Below are 21,951 nucleotides of genomic sequence, written 5' to 3'. Positions count from 1 at the left end.
CCCATGCCAGCGCCAGGCCCTGGATGCCAGCTTGCTCGACACGGTGGAGGAGGATGTTGTGGTCCACCGTGTCGAAAGCAGCCGACAGATCTAATAAAACCAAGGCCTGGGGGGTACCCTTGTCGGCACCGTCTCTCAGGGCATCCAACACAGCCAAGATGACGGTCTCCGTGGAGTGGCCGGGTCAGAAGCCGGCCTGATTGGCCTCAAGAAAGTTGGAGCTCTCGATGAACTGTGAGAGACAGGTGGTGACATGGGCTTCCAAGATTTTAGAGAAGAAAGGCTAGAGAGAGATGGGACGATAATTCGCCGGAGCGGCGGGATCAGCCCCAGGCTTCTTCAATAGAGGCACCAGCACGGCCTCCTTGAAGGAGCGGGGTACCGTACCGGACGAAAGAGAAGAATTCAGCAGGGGAAGGATACAGTCAGGTAGAGAGTGGCAGATGTTTCGTAGTATGATGGGGGGACAACAGTCGTCTGGGGATCCAGATTTAACATGGGTGGCCAGTGTGGCCAAGACGGTCGGGTCTAAGGGGGGGAACAGCGTAAGAGAAAGAGCATTGTGAGGGGGAGAGACGGAGCCAACGCCAGGGGGGCTAGTCGGGATGGTATCTTTGATCAAAGCAATTTTTTGAACAAAGAAAGTGCTCAGCGCGTTACAAGATTCCTGTGTAGGGGCCTGAGTCGGAAGTGTCCTGGGGTCGGAAGTGAATTCGTTGAGGACTTTAAAGATCTCCTTGGACTTGCAGGGGGCAGATAAGATTTTATCTGAGGCATAAGTTTTTTGGGCAGCGGAAATAGCTGTTTTATACTTATTCCGCGCAGCCACATATGCGCTTCTGCTAGATAAGCAGTAGTCTCTCCTCCACCTGCGCTCGAATCGGCGGAGTTCTAAGTGCAGGGTCTTAAGGTGAGGGGTAAACCATTTGTGGGAGTGACAGTGTCGGGATCGGGGAAACTTAGTTAAAGGGGCAAAAATATCGCTGGCTGTAGTGAGCCAGTCAGAGACATGTCCCTGAAGCTCGTCGGTGCTTGAGTCGATGGGGAACAGGGAACGGGTGAGGGAAAGATGGGATAGAAGTTTAGAGGAGTCGGCGGCTCTCCACTTGCGAGCGGTGCCACTCTCCTGCAGTGGGGTCCTGATCTGGCCAACGGCCGAGAAAGTGGTGTCAATTAGGAAATGATCGGACCACACACATGGTGTTATAAGTGGGCAGGAGGACTTGACCCCGTGGACCCAGATGTGGTCGAGGATGTGGCCACCGCTATGAGTGGCAGACCTGACTAGTTGCATAAAGTTCAGGCTCGAGAGGGCCTCGAACAGTTCGGTGGCATGGGGGCCGGCATCCTTGTTCTGGAACCAGTAATTGAAGTCCCCAACAATGATAGTACGGGGGGAGGAGGTAGCAAGGTTAGTTAACTGTTCAATGAAGGAGGAGGGGAAGGAAGGCATGGGGTGGGGGGGCGGTAAAGTACCATAAGGGTAACTGCACCTACCTCGGTCCCGAGACGGAGGACCAGGTTATCCACATCGGGGAGGGTCAAATTGGCAGAGGCGATGATCTTAAGATTCTTACGTATTACCGCTGCCACCCCTCCACCGGAGCGGCCTCCAGGACGGTTGGCGTTCAACAAAAAGTAGTCTGGGGGTAGTGCAGCGAGGATGTCGGGGAGGGAGTCGTCAGTGAGCCAGGTCTCAGATAGTAAGAGGACGTCTGGCCTCTCTGTCATAAGAAGATGGAAAATGTCGGCTTGATGCCTGACCATAGAGCGAGTGTTAAGGTATAATACCCGGAGCTGCGACTCGGCAGGAGCGGGAACAATAGGAGGTGACGCTGGCCCCAGATGAGGGGGAGAGTAACCTGGAATCCCAAATGAGGAGATCCTGGTCCAGATCTCAGGGGATAGAGGGCAGGCAAAGGTTTGTAGACTCATTAGGGTAGAGCGGGAATAAGAGATGGCAGTGACAGCGTCCCTGGGCCCGTCCGGCCGCGGACGGGCGCAGACGGGCTTAACTCTGGCGCAACTCCGGCGCTTCTACGGCGCGCCCGCTGCGCTCGTCCGCTGCGCTGACGCATGGAGGACGTTTAAATTGGCTAGTGACGAGGGAGGTGGGAGGAGTCAGCAGGGCGGGATAGAAGGGGTTTTTTAAAATAGATAACGTCCACCGCTCGTAGTCAGCGGGGCGGGGAAGCTGTGAAGCTGCTATAAATCAGCAGAAAAGCGAAGAGGTATTTAAAAAGTGATTTCAGCGCCCAGCGCGCGCGAGCCCTCTGCCACAGGGCTGCTCGTCTGCACTGAAGGAGAAGTGGGCGAAGCCTAAATAGGCTAGTGACGAGGGAGGTGGGAGGAGTCAGCAGGGCGGGATAGAAGGGGTTTTTTGGTGCAGAAGTCTGAGGCCCCTACTATGCTGACCAAGCCTATTAGGAGTTTTCTCACCCCCACCCTTTTCATGGTGGTGTGACCGCCATGAAAAGTGTGGAGGGTGAAGAAACAAAGGGGCCCAATAGGACCCCTTGCCACCTCTGCACCATGGGGTGCATGCATGGTGGCACATGTTATGCCCCCCTGCGTGAATGCACCCCCAATCCTGCAAGACATGGACTTGACAGTCCATGTCCTCAAGGAACTGCCTTTAACGCTCTCCTTGCAGTGGTACTGAAGTGGGACTGCCAATGAACCGCTCACCAGAGTAAAAATAAGTTGTGGTGGTTTTTAATTGCTTTGGTGGTCTCGGAGCACGGCAGCAGCGTGGTGGCACAGTTCCGCGATCACCAAAGTCATAAAAAGGCCCTCAGCAATTTGGTGTCTGCAGCCTGTCTCTGACTAACACACAATGGCAGTGACAAAATGACACCATTACACAAGGTGCAGTTAAGTTTCATCTGTTTTACGACACCAAGGGTATGGCAGCAACTGCCACCTCGGTAGGGTCATAGCATTCTGTACCTGACATTCCAATACCAACACGAACCCTTAGAGTGTTCTGTACATGACCAATAATTAAAACACAACCCACTGTATCCCCTCCCTTACAAAATCCCAATTAAAAACAAAGTTGCAAGTAAACATAACATATGACCAAAAAATCCTTAAAGACTGTAATCCGATGACAGAAAGAATACAGTGGAAGGAGAAAGTGCATGAAACAATTTACATAACAAAGCCATTGAATTTCTGAGATAAGGATCTTCTTCTTACTGAAACATAGCAACATTGGAAGAAGAAAAGGCATAAAACCATTTACATCATGAAGTCAATGAATTTCTGAGGTAAGAATGTTCTTTTTTACTGAACTTGGCTGAACCCCACAAATGTTGATAGGCTCCACTGACCTACGGAACTTCTCGGCCCCCAATGTTTCATAAACATACACATTTTTGGGCTTAAGTACCACAGCCCCATACTTTTGTTCTGGACTTTGCCATTCTTAAGAATTACTACGTGGTTTTGAAGCTCCTTTACTAAAACCAGTGGCAAAAACCTAGAGTGACCCTTTTGAACATGGTGGGAATCAGAGTCCTCTTGAAGTCTCCTGCACGAACCCGAATCTCTCACTTTGTTCCTCCATTCTTTTTTGCACCATACCTTTCCTGTACACAGCTTAGCAGCACATCCATCACATTTCTTACCTTTTCACAATCCATATTCTTCCTCCTCATCCACTCGCTGTTCAAACGAGTCCCCACTACCATACCCCTCAATAGGGAAAAAGGAGACATTCCTCTACTAATATATTGGGTTGTTCTTATAGCCCACGACTTGTTTTTCACTACCCTTTGCCAACTTAAGCCATACATTAACGTTAACTGTAATTAGGGCTCCCGGTTTTCAGTTTTTACGGATTTTCACATATAAATACAGACGGAAAACTATATTTCCTTAGTCTGTATTTATATTTAGAAATGGCAAAATATTAGCAAATGTTGCCGTGCTGCCGTGGTCCAGTGCACAAGACCGTGTACATCACGGGTGACGCCAGACATAGGGAATGCGCGCAATGCAGCAATGTGGGTCTTTAACAGAATCATCCCAGAGCGTGCTGTGGCCAAGGCTCTTTGAAGGAAAGTTTGAGGGCAGGGATGAGGTGCTCGCTGCCAGGTATATGGGGGAGTTGCTAGCCTGATGCAGGGCAGGTAGGAGACAGTACAGAAACCGTATCTGAGGTTACAGCACAGCGGAAATGCGTTCAGTGCTGGCCCAATGTCCATGTATTTTGCTACTGACGTTTCTTAGGAAAACAATGTGGTGGTTTGAGCATAGGTGTGTGTAATATCATCCACCAATGTTTCACCTGAGGAACATGTTGTTTATTGCAACCCGAGTCACTCACATTCCAAATAAACAATTCTGCTGTCCTGTGTAAAAGGCAGCTCTTTACGTTTCGGTGTTTAAGCCACTGAGCACAGGGGGGTCTTGTAGACACTGCCCGCACTCTGGTGTCTTCCAGCCATAGGGAAGAGGTGTGGCGCCGCGGCCAGGGCGACTGACTCCGGAATATGGGGATCACGGTTCGATCCCCGGCACCGGCGGCAGATTGGCCCAGCACCATGTGACTCTGGGTAATAGCTTGCTTAATCTTCCCGACGGCCCCCAGCGCCTAGAGACCCTAACGGGTGATTGTGCGCTTTACAAATGTGGATATTATTATTATTATTAGGCAGAGTGGAGATTTAGGGGCTCTAAGAAGGGGTGAAAACAAAGCCTCGTTAGCAAGTGAATGGTCTTTTTAAAAATATGTGAAGTACTCGGGTGCAGCTCTGTGTGTGCCCGGGAACTGTCTCAGCCTGGGCTGACACACACGACGGGGTGAGGTGGGGGAGCCCTTTGCATCAAATGGGTGCTGCGCGCCTGGTGTGAGAGATGGCCCCACTGTGCAACCCGGGAACCTGTACAATCCATGCTAATGAGGTCTGATCACTTGGAAACTAGTCAGTGCAATGTGAGTGCTTGGCATGGATGTTTTGACTGGTTTGTAAAATAATGCAGGGGAGACAGCTACTACAGATTTATACATTCATCCTCACAATTCGCCTGAATAGAACACTAATCCCCTCCAGCAGAGCCCTAGCCAAGTAATTGATTGAAATTCCTCAAAATGGATTCCCTCATCCATGCAAGTAGCTATTGCCCTCCAAGATCTCCCCTCTCGTACATTGACAGTGGCAGTGCCCTCACATAACAACCTAGCACATGTGTGCACTGTCAATTTAAATAAATGTGTAAAAATATTAGCTGTAGCGTCATCTTTTGCTTGTGGCAAAAATAAATGTGGATAAATAGAGAAAAAATGCCCCAAAATTAAATATGGATACATACAGACGGAAATGGCAAAAAAAAAAAAATACCATAAAACCAGGAGCCCTAACTGTAATTGGTCTTTAATTACATTATTAACTCTCTCAACAAGACCATTGCTGCAAGTATGATCAAAATGAAATTCTCAAATGCCTGATTCCATTCATTGCTAATAATGCACTCATCTCTGTGAACACAAATTGGGTACCATTATCCATTACCAACTCTTCTGGGATAACTTCCCTGATTACTAATTCTTGGAAATAAATCAATGATCAACCTTGAATTCACACTATTGACAAACTTTATCTCAGTCCAGTGAGACATATAGTCTATCAGTACCATAGCAAATTTGGATGAACTTCCCAAAACTCCAAAAAGCCCAGACACATCAAATGCTAACTTGCGCAATGACACTCCATTACTGGCCACTGGCATTATAGGAGATGGCACAGTAACCTGCAACTTGTCATTTAAGACACAAGCACTACACTCCCTTATGCAATTTTCCACTGCTTTGTCAGGTCAGGCCACCAAAAATCCTCTCTTATTGTATGTTTCATTGCCTTCATACCTATGTCTCCATCATGAGCAAGTTCAAGACATTTAGATCTAGCACTCAGATGTACCACCAAATGCTCACACCTTAATAATATTATATCAAACAAATATATTTAATTTGCTGATCTCCATTATCGATTTAACCCTTTATCCATGTTGCGCGTATTAGATCAATGACTTGTAACAAACTTAATGACCTCCTGTAACACCTTATCCTTGCCTGCAGCTACTCACCACTCTTCCTCAAAGAACATTTCTACATGTAGCTATAGCAACAGAACAAAAAAATTCCAAATCATCTTCTCCAACGCATTCATCCCTCACATCAACATTTGCAGGTAATCGTGATAGGCAGTCAGCAGCAAAATCTAGAACTCCTCCTGCAAACTGCAACCTGTACTGATACTCTTACATATGGTACTGTCACTTTACAATGTGGGGAGTCGCTCTTCCACCATTACTCATACTAAATAACTCCACCAACGATTTGTGATCATGACTCGAATAAATTGACTACCCGACGTAAAGTTTCTGAAATACTGAACACCCAAACACAATCGAAGTGCTTCTGTTTTTTAATGTATACTTTGTTGATTCAGCACTGCGAAGTGCTCTAGAGGCAAAAACAATGATTTCCTCTTTACCACTGCTTCTTGTCTGCATTAAAACCACTCCCAAACCATGATTACTTGCATTAGTAGTGATAATGCATAAATCATGGGTATAAACAATTTCATGGAAAACTGTAACTTGATTTATTCAAAAATGTTTTGCCATTCCCCATCCAACACATGCTTAGTATTTTTCTTCAACAGTTCACGCTAACACATTTTTGTGCTAGGAAACCTTTCCACAAACTTAGCATAATAATCAATTAACCCAAGAAACAAACAATCTAAGTTCATCTTTGTCCATAGGTGTAAAAGCCTCCTCAATAGCACCCAATATCTTCATTTTTGGCTCAACTCCTTCACTAGACACATGATGTCCCAAATAATCCACACCATGTGGGGGAACTTAGACTGTTTTTTGTCAAAGGCAATCATGAACCTTTCAGAGTTGCCAGTACTTTCTTGAATATCTCGTCATGTTCAAACTCATTCTTTCCATAAATTAATATGCCTCCTGAAAACACAACACGCCAGACACTCCTTGAAGAAAATCTCTGAAATACAGCCGACACTGATGCTAACCCAAATGGCATATGCTTATAACGAAATTCCCCATCTAACATCACAAAAGAAGTTAGGTACCTGGATTTATCACACAACTCCACCTTATGGTACACTGCTGACAAGTCAAGTAAAGTAAATACGGCAGCACTCTTTAATGTGGACAACAATTCATTAATATTGGGAAGTGTGTAGGTGGTCGACCCAAATGTTAGAATTCAAGTTACGCAAATCAACAAAACTCAGCTTCTTATCAGATTTGTGTGCAAAACCTACAGGGGCCAACTAGTCTAACCTTCAATTGGTTCAATGATACCTAGATTATACCATTTTTAAATTCAGACTTGAGTTTATTCCTCAAAGTGATAGGTACACCACACTTTATGTATCCTCTGCCTTGCATTTTCTTTTCATACAATGCAATGCTTAAATCCATTACGTTTCAAAAGAGTATCCATAAACATTCTAGGGTACATGCTGACCCACTTATAGTCAACCACGTTGCAAACTTCACTGCTACACAATTGTAGAAGAAGTTGTCCGACAAACCTAATTTAGGATGGTTCGGGTCAAGAATTATGTCAAGATCCCCTTGTTCATTCACTCCCAATAAATTTGAACCACTCATAGCCACATATATAGTGCCTTTGGTCATCTTGTTATCAAAACCAAGTGTAGCATTGAATTGGCACATTACTTCCACCTTTTTACCTCCAAACGCAAAATTTTTTATGCTTGAATCATTAGGACCAGGAATATTTACCTGTCAAACTCTGTTTCACAAATCAATGTGAAAGGTTAACCCAAACCCACCATCACTTTTACCGTAACTTTAGAAATAGTAATGTCATAAACCGGAGGCTTTCTTTTTTCAAACATCGTAAATGGATGCAACTTGAGTGACATCAAAACCATAGTCTGGCGCTGATAAAATTAATATAATAAATTCTTCATCATCAGACATAACATCCTCAATGGATTTTACAACTTGATCACTCCGATTCTTTGGAATCTTGTACGATTTGCACATCCTAGCAAAGTGACATTTTTTACAATACTTGAAACATGTTTGGTTGACAGTGGGATAATCTGGGACTGTATCCAACTCGAGCTCCACTGTGGGTGGGCTGAACTTTTGACTTTGCCCTGGTCCAGCACAACCAGATAGCCACAGTTGGCGCGATATGCTTTTAGGCACTAAGTTGCAGTCTTTTCTGTAATTCATAACTCCGTTCTACTGATTAGATTTGTGTCGTTTGGTGTTGTCTTGTTTTATTTATTAAATTAAGCTTTAGTTTTCTAACCTGGTCTGGTATGTGGTGTTTTCACAGTTTTTACTGTTTGAAGTGTTGTACAAATACTTTACACATTGCCTTTAAGTTAAGTCTGACTCACTCCTGTGTGCCAAACTGCCAGGACATTGAGCATAAGTTAACTTGAGGTTTGCTTGTGCCTTACCCTGACTAGGTCTGTGGTTGCTGCTTGACCAGTTCTAACACCCCAGTCAACCGGTAACCCAATTTCTAACAATTATATTATGCTACCATGTTGATTGCTTCTTTATGTTTATGCTACACCCTCAATGTGTGATTTGATTTGTTTTGAATTCTTAATTTATAAAGTATTATAAATTAAGAATCCAAAACGAATCGAATCACAAATTGAGGGTGTTGCATAAACAGAAAGAAGCAATCAACATGGTAGCATAATATAACTGCTTTTAATTTCCTATATGTGGCTCTGTTCCCTTCTCGCAACCAGATCTGCTTGCTCAGTGCCAAGAAGCCATCCTGGTGTACATTGAGTACACCAAGATGGCCTCTTGGCACTGAGCAAGCAGATCTGGTTGCGAGTAGGGAACAGAGTCACATATAGGAAATTAAATGCTTTCACTTACAGAGGAAGCATTTGCAGCTTTGCTGAAAGACAAATAATTACAGATTTGTCTCAAGGGCTGCAAGATCATTCATCTTATTAACCTAGCTACCTCCAGTGGAGGAATCGTTTTTCTAGAAGCTTTTGTGCATAAGGCCCGATGATTTAAACTTAACTCGTTGGTCTACAGGTAGCCAATGCAAGCTCCATTTGGCAGCTGACTCCCAATCGGATTTCTCTGCGTTATAAATATGCCTCGCTGCATAGTTCTGCATCCATTTGTGCCTGGTGACCTTCTTCATGGAAGGCTTTAATAAAGGCATTACACTAGTCCAAAATGAACATTCAGCAAGATAATAGCACAGGTGTCCCTTGGTCTTTCGGTGGGAAATGAAGAATGTTCCTCAGGGCCTCTAACAAGCCAAAACAGGTGCTCACTGTGGCGGAAATATGATAGGTGAAGGCCAGATTATAGTCTCAAAACACAGACCCACTGAGACACTCATGCATCCACTCACCGACTCACACACCCACACACAGACCCACTGAGACACTCACACACTCCCTCACACATCCACTAAAAGACTCTCACTTCCACTAAGAGACTCCCACACCCCCGAGGGATATCCCACTATGAACAAGAATTTGCACAATTTATTAAAACAAATATGACATTGCAAATCGCAATTCCTTTACAAATCACAATGCCAACCTCGTGTCAGATAGAGACGTGGGGAGCATGGCTTTGCGTCCTACCTTGGGATTTACAATAAAATGCATTAACAGTTTGTGACCATTCAATTGGTTTACAATTAGATCTGTGTCTGTGAGCTTCCACAGTGCAAATGACAGATATGGACTGTGTGGGGAGGAGACATCAGACCAACAGCAACTATGATGCAACCTGGCTAATAATATACACATCCCATTTTTCTTTTGCAGCTAGCAAATACATGAATCTGCACATTCAAATGTGACTCTGGAATGGCCAGTAGAGTGCATCTGCTCCTTCCCATTCTGGTTACTGCCAGATCCTGCCAGTGCCATTTTGGGAACAGATGAGCAGAGCCACAGCACTGGCTGCTGAGAGGTCAAGGATGTTGCAGAGGCCTGGAAGAAATTGTTTCACTGGCTGCCGATCCAAGCCAGGATCAAATTCAAATCTTTATGTCTGGCCCACAAAGCCATGAACTGCAAGGGACCAGCCATACTTAGAACACTTATCACCCCATACGTGCCCAAAAGGTCTCTGAGGTCATCCTCAGACTTGCTCATGAAGACGACAAGGATAAAAAGGTTCAGATGGGGAGGAAGATCTTTTTCGCACCTGGTCCCAAGGTTGCGGAACTCCGTGCCCAAAGAAAGGAGACTGCTAAGAGATTAAATAATTATCAGAAAAAAACTAAAAACGTGGCTTTTCCCCTGATGATCTATTAATCCCCTCGCACATCACCGCCTCTCCACAGCCCTGGGAAGCCCTTGGGCAGCTATGTGCTTTATAAATCCATACACATACCTTTATCTTGCTATTTTGTATTCCAGATGTAAAAGCTGTACAGGTAAGGTAAGGTGTGGTGATAAAGCAAGGTACTGGAAATACCACTCCCATAATGAATGCTCTTTTTTACCGGGTCACTTATTTTGAGGCCTTAATGTTTTAAAAAGGTGAAGGCATTTTATTAAAAAGAACATTGAAACACACTGTGCTTAAATACCTTCATAAATAGAGGTTCATTGCCAACGGAGCAGTGAAATTAGTTCTGGAGTTCGCACATGCTTGCTGAAATACGATCGGTATCCAGTGTATTTTTTTTTTAAAAATGGACTGTCATTAAAATCTTTCCTTTAGCCAGTTCCTGGTCACCTTTATCTACAAAAAGATTATAATCTCTCTAAGCCTGCCTTTTGGACCCAGACAGAGAGATATATTAAAACTCCTCATATAAGACTGTCAAAAAGGAACTCGAATAAGGCTGTCAAAAATGATCTACTGCAGAGATAAGAGGGAAGCCTCGTAGTCCTTCCTCAAATTTCGTTTATACGCCATGATCCTCACAAAAGAATGAGACATTTTATTTACTTTCACACCGCTAAAAATAAACCCCGGCGGCTTAACGGCAATGGAAACTTCACATCTGACATCTACCTGACAAGAAACCTTTCTGCTACAGTCACATTCTCAGTTTTATTTAAGGATTGCACATGTTTTAGAGTCTATAATGTTTGAAAGTGAGTGATGAACTAGTTACTCAGAGACTCATAATATATTTATGAGCTGAATCTGAGTTTTGCTTGTAGAATTTATATCCCCCTGTGTAGCAGAACTACATCCTCTGACAAGCTGGGGATTGAAAGTCGGCCATATTTGAGTTCAACATGGCGGTGGTAGTTTCTCCGTCAAAGTTGATTTCTCTGCATGGGAGGGGGCAGTTCAGGGAGGAGGAATATGTGTGCTTGTTTATGATGGTGACATTTCGTCCACATAATGTGAACACGAGGAGTTGGAGCCAGTCACGACTGGTACTAAACGAGGATGACAGGGGACGGAGGATGTTAAAAATAAATAGTACCTACCTTACAAAGCTGCCGACTCTCCGTCGTCGTAGTCATCTGCTTGGTCCAGCCGGAATAGGAAATACAAACAGGCTCCCCTAAGTATATCACAATGCAGCGTTGTGATTGGCATGAGCGCCGTGGTTAGGCACTCAGACAGGCAGTGGAAGCTTGTGCATGGGGAACATGCTAAGTGCGCATGATGGTTTTGATGGCCCAGGAGGGCCGGCCCAACTATCATGCACACTTAGTGCACATTTTTCCTCCACCCCATGCTGGCCTCCCCAAAACCTGCTTCAGCGCAAAAAATAAAATAACAACATCGTGTTGTTATCATTTTATTTTTCCTTCTCTGCACTGCTAATAGCAGTGGTAAGACGCTCCTCTGCCTTAGCTGAGGAACTGCTACTGGTTGGAGCATGTAGAATTAGTTGAACTAGATGAAGAGTTGTCTGAGGCAGTGGCAGCCGGTAATGGTAGGAGGGAGGGGGCGGATGGAACTCACATGTACACATACACATACACACTCACAACCATGCATTCACACACATGCACACACACACATACACACACATCCATTCACAACATTAATGACTAAATATGCAAACATACACGCACGCATAAAATATTATTCACACTTACCTGCAGCTCTGCCTCGGAGGTCCAAGGAAGATTGGGACTGCTGCCTTCTGTCCATCACCACCCCCTTTTATGAATCTCCTTTCCTCATTGGCTCATTGACTGACCTATGTCGCCACAGAGTGGTATGGGGTCAGTGAGACTGCTCAGCCCACTCTGTGACGAGGTGTCACTGATTGGTACTCAGCCCTGGGCGCTTCAGGGCTTAAAACTGAAGTGCCCAGGTGTGAGGCAATGAGTGATGCTACCCCTTGCCACTGAGGGGTAGGGGCTCAAAGACCTTTGCTGAGCTGAGGAAGTCATGCCCACAGGAGCTGTGACATTCTCAGCCCAGCAAAGTTCAGCACAGCTAGCCTGGAGCCTGTGCATTTAGAGCATGTCTAGCTCCTCGCTGCCTGGCCTGAAAATGAACAGTGTCTGTCAGTCCAACCTTTGCTCAGCCTGACAGACACTGTTCATGACTGGCAAAAGGTGAAGGGTGTGGCCTCTCAGCCCCAATGGACCAGCCATGGCTGGTCTGAGGGCCTCATTTTGAGGTGGGAAGTTATTGAAGGACATCTTTCAGAAATTGGTAGATGTCCTCGACATCCACCTTTTGCTTCTCCAAACCATTTCAAGCTCTGAGGACAGGCGTTTTCTGGTTTTCCCAATGGTGAAGTTTCTGTTGGTACTCTCTCAATACGGTACTTGTCAGCGTCCTTGCAGTAGAAAAACACTTCCCTTTTTAGGATTTTACACCTGCTGGCTATTTTAAGTATGTGAGTCATGGTGAGAAAAAAATGCTCAAATGTCCCCCACTCATTGGGAGGAAACTTCCTGCACAAGAGGGACATTCTTTTTAGGTCTTGCCTAGGCAGTGTTTGTTCTGTCTCTTCAAAACATGCAGCATCTAGGATATGGGCTTCAAAAAAGCCCATCTCTTCATATGTTCCTGTTGCTGTCCTTTAGAAATGCTGGCTTTTCATGGGTGAAATTACACTTAGTCGTCCCTTTTTTTTTTTTAAATGTTGCATCCTCCCATAAGGACTGGCCCTCCTACATGTATTTTTACTGTTCGGTTTTGGAATGCTTTCTGACCAGAGCTTACTTTTCCTAATCATACCTTGACACGGAGCAAGAGAGAGAGAAAGGCAAAAAAAGGAGACAAATGGAGGAAGAGAAAGATATAAATGCAGTGACAAACAGCATAAGCAGGGATGAAAACTAACCTGCAAGTGTAAGAAAAGTAGACAGGAGGTGTGGGGTGCTGGTAGAAAGAGGGATTAGAATCATCAGAATCACCAGCAGACTCCTGACAAATTAAGCACTTCTCTAAATCATATAATATTTTTTCAGGGTAACAGAATAAAACCGTACTGGGGAAATATCTGAGGGATGGAGTATTGGTGTGCTTCTCCTACCCAGACCACTTGAAACGTTTTAAAACCACAATGGTATTCGGAGTGAAATAGAGTACACACAAGTGCAAAGTCTTTTCAGCCCATTCATTCCATACTTGCAGGAAGATGTAGAGCTGAACCATGAGATGAACGGTGACGATCAACCTTAAAACGCAGAGTAAGAGCTGGGAGGTTACTGGTGAAGTCTTACCTTGAGCGTTTTAACATAAATTAACTTGGGAAGGGCATCAGGTGGTTGAACATTAAAATGTAATGTGATTTACAATTCCAGCTGTAGCATAAATGAGGACTGGATCACATCACTTGTTTGGTTCCCAGATTATTTAAAGCTTTCATTTTACTCAATCCTTCTAGAAAAACTTTGGTTTCTCCATGGGATAAGCCACTTTTCAAGTGGGTCCTGCAGGATACACATTTCAACCTCTATCATTATTCCCATTAGATATGAGGTTATATCAGCACAGAGCTAAGCACTGTAGTTCTGAAAATTCTGAACTCGTGAATAAAACTTCGTCGTAGCATGACGATTTTTATATCAAAATACCGAGAATGGCTAGTACACTATGTACAAGCATTTTCGTCATATTCGAGTGACGATTTCACCTCGAAATCGCAGTTTTCGTCTTGAACCCTTGGCTTCCATTTTGTATACGGCAGCCATTTTGTGAGTTGCCCTTTACATAGGCTTATGATACAGCTAAATTCGATATCAAAGGACACGTGCACCTTGATTGACTTTTCTCTGACCCGAGCAAGCTGAAACCATTGCCCCAGGCCGAACCTGTTTGGTCAGTTCCTCTCCCAGTGGCCGAATGAGATAGCATCAAGGCACAACAGGCCATAAACCCATTTCATCGCACACACCCTGCCGAATCTTGCTCACACCTGTCCCTGCTCTTTTCTCTCTCACTTGCTTTATGATGGGGAGGTGCCCATTTTTATTGGGGGTCCACCGGTATCTGATGAAATGTTGGGCCTTGCCGGGTGATTTGTTGTGGGCTGGACAAACTGAAATATGGGCTTGTCATCATGACTCTGCTTTTCCTTTGTAACGAAAATATGTGAATAGTATACCTTAAATCCAAGAATGTTTGCCTGAAGCTTAATATTTTGTATAAAAAGAGAAGCCTGGCTTTGTAAGATTGAGCAGTCTCCTGAGAATATACTTCCCGTGCTGTTGTACTTCTAGGACGCTTGTTTCTTGGTTGCAGCCAATAAAATCGATCCTTGACTTCACCTAGAAGACTCTGAGTTTCTGTGGTCTGAATCAGGAAATTACTCGAGGTCTTTGGGTTTACCCTGACACCGCTGGGTTACCGGTTCGGTACCGGTTCTGAAAAACCCAGTACCTCAGTTGGCGCCCACGTGGGGCGATACCAGCGGTACCGGTCCAGCCAGAGGTTCGTGATGAGCTTCGTGTGAAAATTCTGGAGGAAGGCCAACCACTTCATCGACGTCTGCATGTCGACGTAGTCCGAAAGTCTTTGCTGCGAGGTTCCTTGCTTCCTGACGGTTACAAAGGACTGCTGCCCTGGCTATCGCCCTGATTTGGACCCTTGAAGTTTGGTAGAGCGAAACGATAAGACGAGTCTTCTGGTGAAGTCATCGATACCTCAGTTAAGTATAAGTGGAGCGTCTCCCAGTCCTTAGTTGGTCTTAGTTTGGGTATCCCCTTTTGGGATCACTTTTTTTTTTGGAACTTGCAAGTGCCAAAACCGAAGGACTCGTGTATTCACGAGAAATATCGTAATCGATAACCCTTTGAAGTTTGAAGCTAGACTAGAGAGCGAAGATGCCTGGTCTTAGCAGACTTGGAAATTTGTTTTGTCTTGGTTGTAATAATAGGGACTCCCGATTGGAGGACTCGTGTCCGGTTCCTCCGATTGGAACTCCAACTTATGAACTGTATGTGAAACATGGAGTAGGCCCCATCACATATAATGAAGTGTGGATCAAATATACCAGAAAAGATGGTGTTTTAAAATGGCCCCAATATGGTAGCTTTGACACGGAAATCTTAGACAATCTCGAAGTTAAACTTTTCAAGAAGAAAGCCCGGCCGGCGATGTTTGACTCTTTCCGCCTATGGCGTAAGGAAGCCAAACAGAAGGAAATTAAATTAGCAAAGAAAAATAAGAGAGAAATGGGTATTTCGATAATGCAAGCTGCTATGCAGTTTAAAGACAATGAAGAGGAACAGATGAGTGAGCAGTTGCACAGGCAACGTAAAATGGTAATAGATAAATGTTATCCAGTTTTGCCGCCTCTTCAGCAAGATGCAGCAAAAGAGCTTGAAAAAGATCCGTTGATGGCGCATTTATTAAGTTCGCCAACCCCCTATGCGCAAAATGCCACGGCACCTCCGCAACCATTAGTTGCGCAACCTGTGATTGCATTGCCTCCTGCTCCTCCACAGCACCCACCAGCTGTTCTTCAGCTAGCTCCTGCTCCTTCGGTGCAGCCTCCTCAAGGCCCACCGATCACATCTGCTTCACCTGTGCTTTCTACGACTTTGCCTAGTGCACCTTCTATTTCTCCTAATGCTCCCTCTGCTATTGCCTCTGCTCCTGCCTTATCTCACCCTGTTTTTCTGCCCGTTCTTCCGTCAGTTTCTCCTTCCGTTCGACTGTTACTAATCTTCTCTCACCCTTCTTCGGGTCGCCTAATACGACCCCTAACACGGAACGAAGACAGTTGCGGAGTCAACTGCCTGACTATCGAGAGAGAGATTTACTGAATCATTTAGCGCATAAATGGGTTATCGACGCTGTAAGGTATGATGTAGAGTCTGTCATGGAAGTCTTCCGTCAATGGGAAGCACCGAAGCAGAGATATGTTTTTGAACAAATGTGTGTTTTTCTCTGTGAAGATTTGGAAGACAATGATCTGGAATACAACCCGCCCAAGTTGTGTCGTGTACGGTTCGAGTTCGCAGAGGGCATGATCGTAGGTCCCGATGTCGAGAGAGCGGTTGAGACATTGTTGTCGTATCGGAGTAAGGGGGGCACTTCTCGATCACTATTTGAGCGTGACGCATCCGGTAGGAAAAAGGCGCGACAGTACCCCATGAGAGAAGTCCCTCCAGTATGGAAGGAAGAAGTAGCAGCTGGTCCTGATAATGTTCCACCACTTGTGCTAGCACATTTTCAGCCTGTGTGGGTACATGTTCCTTGGAAGCTAGCTGAAGTTTTGGCCCTTAAACAGACATTGCCTGATCCCCGTAAAAATCCCGCAGGGTATTACAAGGAGTTGTCACAGACTGCTGGGTCATGTATCATGAATTTAGCAGACATAGACATGTTGTTTGAGAACGTTGTTCCACAGCCTCTATGGGGAAAGATTCGTCATGCAGATCATGATCAGGAGTTAGGTGACTCATGGGCTAATATTACTGCTGCAGATGGCCGACAAGTTGGTGGTGCTAAGCCTGAACCTTTAGTAGCTGAACTTCCTGGTAAAATAATTGATTACATGAAAACGATAATGCTTGCGATGCGTGTAAACTGGGATAAGTTGTCTGCATGTAAGCAGAAGAAAGATGAAACAGTTTCAGATTTCTTCACCAGGTTTGAAGAAACGTTTGTCGATCACAGTGGTCAAGATATGAGCACACCTCGATAAATTCGTGCACAATCTGCTTCCCGAGTTGTGTAAAAAGTTGAAAGATTCAGAGAGTTCTTGGGCAGTTTCCTCTTCAGCACAGATATTGGCTACTGCACAATATTACGAAAATCGAGACAAAGATGAGAAAGATAGAGCAGAGAAGAAAACTAAAGAGTTGAAAACGAAGGTTTTGTTACAGCAAGCATATCCGCCACGTGGTGGTCAAAATAGTGGTGCTCCGAGTAACTATCAGAATAATTATCAGCAGCCTCAACAGTATCAGAGGAACTCGCAAAGAGTCGAGTATACTCAACCACGTGTCCCTGTAGGCCCCAATCAGTGTTCATATTGTAAGGAAGAGGGTCATTTCAAGTATAGTTGTCCTATTTTATTACAGAGTGCAAATGTTGCTTCTGGTGTAAGAGGTAGAGGTGTCCAACAAGCGTCTAGAGGTAGAGGACGTGGAAAGTTCCCCCAGAACACACAGTCTCTTCCACCTCAAAATTCGATGAATAGGTTCGATCAGCAGAATAACGCATCTGGTAGGACAGCTCAGTACTACGCTGATGATTACTATGCAGAAGATGAGTATTTGGAAAGTAATGATTGCTAGGACAGCCATAGACAAAGAGAGGGAGTTGTTTCAGTTCCAGTAGATCAGAGTGGGCCTTACGTTGAGGTGATTACATCAGGTGTGTCAGAGCCTTTTCTGTTGGATACTGGTGCTACAAAGAGTTCTATTATGCACTCCAAACTCCCTGGCGCACCTTTGTCTGGCAAAACGAATGTATCAGTAGTTTTTTCATAGTGCCCCAGTTAGAAATCCGATTTCTGACCCTTTGTCCCTTTCTGTTGGACCTTGTGAATTCGAAGCACCCCTTATTCTGACAACAGGTTGTGGTGAAAACTTGCTAGGATTAGATTTGCTGAAAAGATTGTATGCGACCTTGTACTGTTCTCCTTCTGGAGTACAACTTACACTGGGTAAGAAAGTGGTTTCTCCAATATATTTGTCAAGGGATAAACTTCCAACAGAATTGTCATTTCTTCCTGAAATTCTTTGGGCTACTGGTCCTAATGATGTGGGTCTTTTAGAAATACCACCATATGTTGTAACATTGAAAGCCAATGTTAAAATGCCACAAATTCCCCAATACAAAATCTCTAGTGAAGGTGAAAAAGCGTTGTTAGCGATCATTTACGATCTGATTGAAAAAGATGTGATTGAAGAGACAAGAGGAAACGTTTGCAATAGTCCTGTTCTGCCTGTTTTGAAGCGAACTGACCCTTCCCAGCCACCTGTTTACAGATTCGTGATTGATCTTAGAGAGGTGAATAAAATAGTTGTGCAACAGTTTCCAGTTGTCCCCGACATTACTGCCCTATTGACTATGATTCCAGCTTCTGCAACATGGTTTTCGGTGATTGACTTGAAGAATGCTTTCTTCAGCATCCAGATCGCTGAGGAGAGTAGGGATATTTTTGGTTTCAGTTTAGGAGGTCGCAGCTTCCGCTTTAAACGCGCTCCCCAGGGCTACTGTGAAAGTCCATCAATATATAGTCAAGCTTTAAAAACACAGCTTGATACGATTGTTTTACCTGATGGCGCTAACCTCATTCAGTATGTAGATGATTTGCTTGTTGCTGCAGATACTGAGGAAATCTGTAAAGAAGCCACGTTGTCATTGTTGCGTCATTTGTGTGATTTGCATCACAAAGTGTCTCTCTCAAAATTGCAATATTGTCGACAAGAAGTGACCTACTTAGGTCATCTCTTATCGAAGGAGGGAAGGAAACTGACCCCAGAAAGAATTCAGGCAATAGCGAAATTGAGTGTGCCAAGAACACAGAGAGAAGTGCGTGCTTTCTTGGGCATTACATCATATTGCAGACAATGGATACCAAATTTTTCGTTATTAGCCAAACCTTTGGTGGCATTAACGTGTAAAGATACACCCAATCCCATTCCTTGGTCTGAAGAGTGTCAGAAAAGTTTTTCTGAATTGCGCACAGCATTATGTTCGGCTCCTGTGTTGGGTACCCCCAACTACAGTAAGCCCTTTACATTGTATGTCCATGAGAAACAAGGTTGGTCATTGTCAGTTTTGACTCAGTTGTTTGGAGACAAGCAACGTCCATGTGCATATTTTTCATCGACTTTGGATCCGGTAGCTAAAGCATTGCCGAGTTGTTTAAGAGCAACAGCAGCAGCAGCTGTTTCTATTCGACAGTCTGCTGGTCTAGTGATGAATAATATATTAGTCGTGATGGTTCCACATGCAGTGGACACGTTGTTGAACAGAACCAAGACACAGCACTTAACTAGTGCTCGATTGTCAGGTTACGAATTGACATTGTTAGCGAGTCATGTGCATATAAAAAGATGCAACACTCTAAACCCAGCTACGTTGTTGCCAATTGTAGAGGAACTAGATGCTTCTGAACAGCATGATTGTTTTCTTAGAACAGAAGAAGAAATGAAAGGGAGAATAGATCTCCTAGACACTCCTCTTGCTGAATGCGATGGTACATTGTGGGTGGATGGTTCATGCTTCAAGCTCCCGAATGGTGATACGACTGCAGCATATGCTGTCACGACTTTGCATACAATTGTTGAAGCTGCATGTATTCCACATAATTCAGCTCAAGCAGCAGAATTGATTGCACTCACGAGAGCATGTGTGTTGTCGAAAGGAATGAAAGTGAATGTCTACACCGACAGCCAGTATGCATTTGGAGTGGCTCACAGTTTTGGGCGATTGTGGAAAGAACTTGGGTTCCTGACTTCGCATGGAGCTAAGATTCAGCATGGTCAGTTGGTGAATGAGCTTCTTGAATCACTGACCTTGCCTCTGCAAGTGGCGATTGTGAAATGTAACGCTCACAAGGTGACTGATGATGTTGGTCGTGGAAATGCATTTGCTGACGAAATCGCGAAAGAAACTGCAAGGAATGTGATGAGCCGAATGTATGTTACAGGCCCTGCAAGATGGGTTGGTGATGTTGGAATGTGTGAAGACACGATAGAGAGTGTGAAATCCATTCAAGCTGAGGCTACAGAGAAAGAGTTGAACATGTGGAGAGAAAATACGGGTAGAATGGATGCAAATGGTTGTTGGGTTGAATTGTCAGAGCATCAGAGATGGTTGTTACCCGATGCATATGTGCTTGCAGTGGTTACAATGGCTCATGGAATGGCTCACATCAGTGTGAAAGGGATTTGTAAGTTGTTGGCTCCAGTATGGCAAAATTCAGGGATTCCCAAGTTTGCAGAGAATGTCGTCAAGAATTGCATGGTGTGTCTGAAACACAATCCTGGTAGGGGAACCCCAACTCCAGCTGGTCATTTTGCACCTCCTACATATCCGTTTGAGGTTTTGCAGCTAGATTTCATCCACATGGAGAGGTGCAACAATTTAAAATACGTACTCGTTGTTGTTTGTGCCTTTTCAAGATGGGTGTAAGCCTACCCCCTAAAAGACAACACTGCCTTATCCACAGCTAAAGCCCTTGTGAAAGAGTACTTCCCCAGATTCGGAATGCCTAGAATGGTCTGGAGTGACAATGGGAGTGAATTTGTGGGTCGTGTGATGAAGCGAGTATGTGAAGGGCTAGGCATTCAGCAAAAGTTCCACGCTGCAAATCACCACCAATCAGCTGGGTTAGTGGAATGTTACAATGGCACGCTTAAGTTGAAATTGGCCAAAATTCAAGCAAGCACAGGTCTTAAGTGGCCTGACGCTCTCCCTTTAGCACTCCTATCCACCAGAATGACTGTACATTCGCGAGTGAAACTTAACCCCTATGAAATAGTCTTTGGCCGCCCGGCCAACATATGGGGAGTGCCAAGGCCCACAAAGTTCAGCGAAGTTGAACACCCTGTTTTGCTTGATTATTTGTACGAATTGACGGCTAAATTGCGTGTTGTACACCAACAGGTGCATGATACCCTGCCTCAAGTCTCTGAAGCTCCAGGACATCAGATCGACCCTGGATCCTGGGTGCTGGTCAAGAACTTTCAGCGAACAAAGAACGACCAGCCCAGGTGGACCGGCCCACACCTCGTCCTTCTTTCCACAAGATCAGCTGTTTGAGTGGAAGGGAAGAAAAACTGGATCCACGGGATCCACTGCAAGCGGATCCCTCTGCCTTTGCCGTACGACCAGTGGGTCCAGAAGGTTGTCGCTGACTCAGAGACTGAAACCGTGCCTCGTTTCCTGCCTTTCAGTGATGCACGTGTAAAAGGAACACTGACTGAACAAGAGAGTGATAACATTTTGCAACCAGCTATAACACCGTCAATTCGATTGGACACTACAGCGCCTGAACTCCTGTTTCAGGACCAGACAGTACTTGGGAAAAAGCGCTATAATTTGAGGCCAAGACCTATGGACAAATAAAAATCTTTATTTTCCCCTCCAAGTACTATTTTTGAAAGTGCAGCTCTCCCATCTGAGAAACTTGCTTATTTTTGTTTTTCGAACCGCCATCCGGGTTCCTTTGCAAAGTCTTTGGGGTGCAGCTGACGACGTTAGGTCGGCAGTTCTGGTTGGTCCAAGGGAGTTGCCCTAGACTGACAGAAGCATTCCTTAGCAGAAACAACCTCCCATCACAGGCAGCACTTTAGAGAGGATGGAGTTTTTCGAGATGGAGAGACCTGCCAAGGAAATTAACTTTAAACACAAGATATGTAAAATAATGACAAAGAAAAGCTTTTTGATATTGTGCATTTTCATGTTACTAAGTGTGATGATATTTTTAATAAGTTATGTGTTATTCTCTTTTCGAGTAACATTTGCACCCACTACATCGCCTATACCTCCTCCTTCTACTGTTTCCCCACACTCTTT

This window comes from Lissotriton helveticus, chromosome 9 (genome assembly GCF_964261635.1).
Source record: "Lissotriton helveticus chromosome 9, aLisHel1.1, whole genome shotgun sequence".
NCBI classification, from domain to species: Eukaryota; Metazoa; Chordata; class Amphibia; order Caudata; family Salamandridae; genus Lissotriton; species Lissotriton helveticus.
This window is presented reverse-complemented; position numbering follows the sequence as displayed.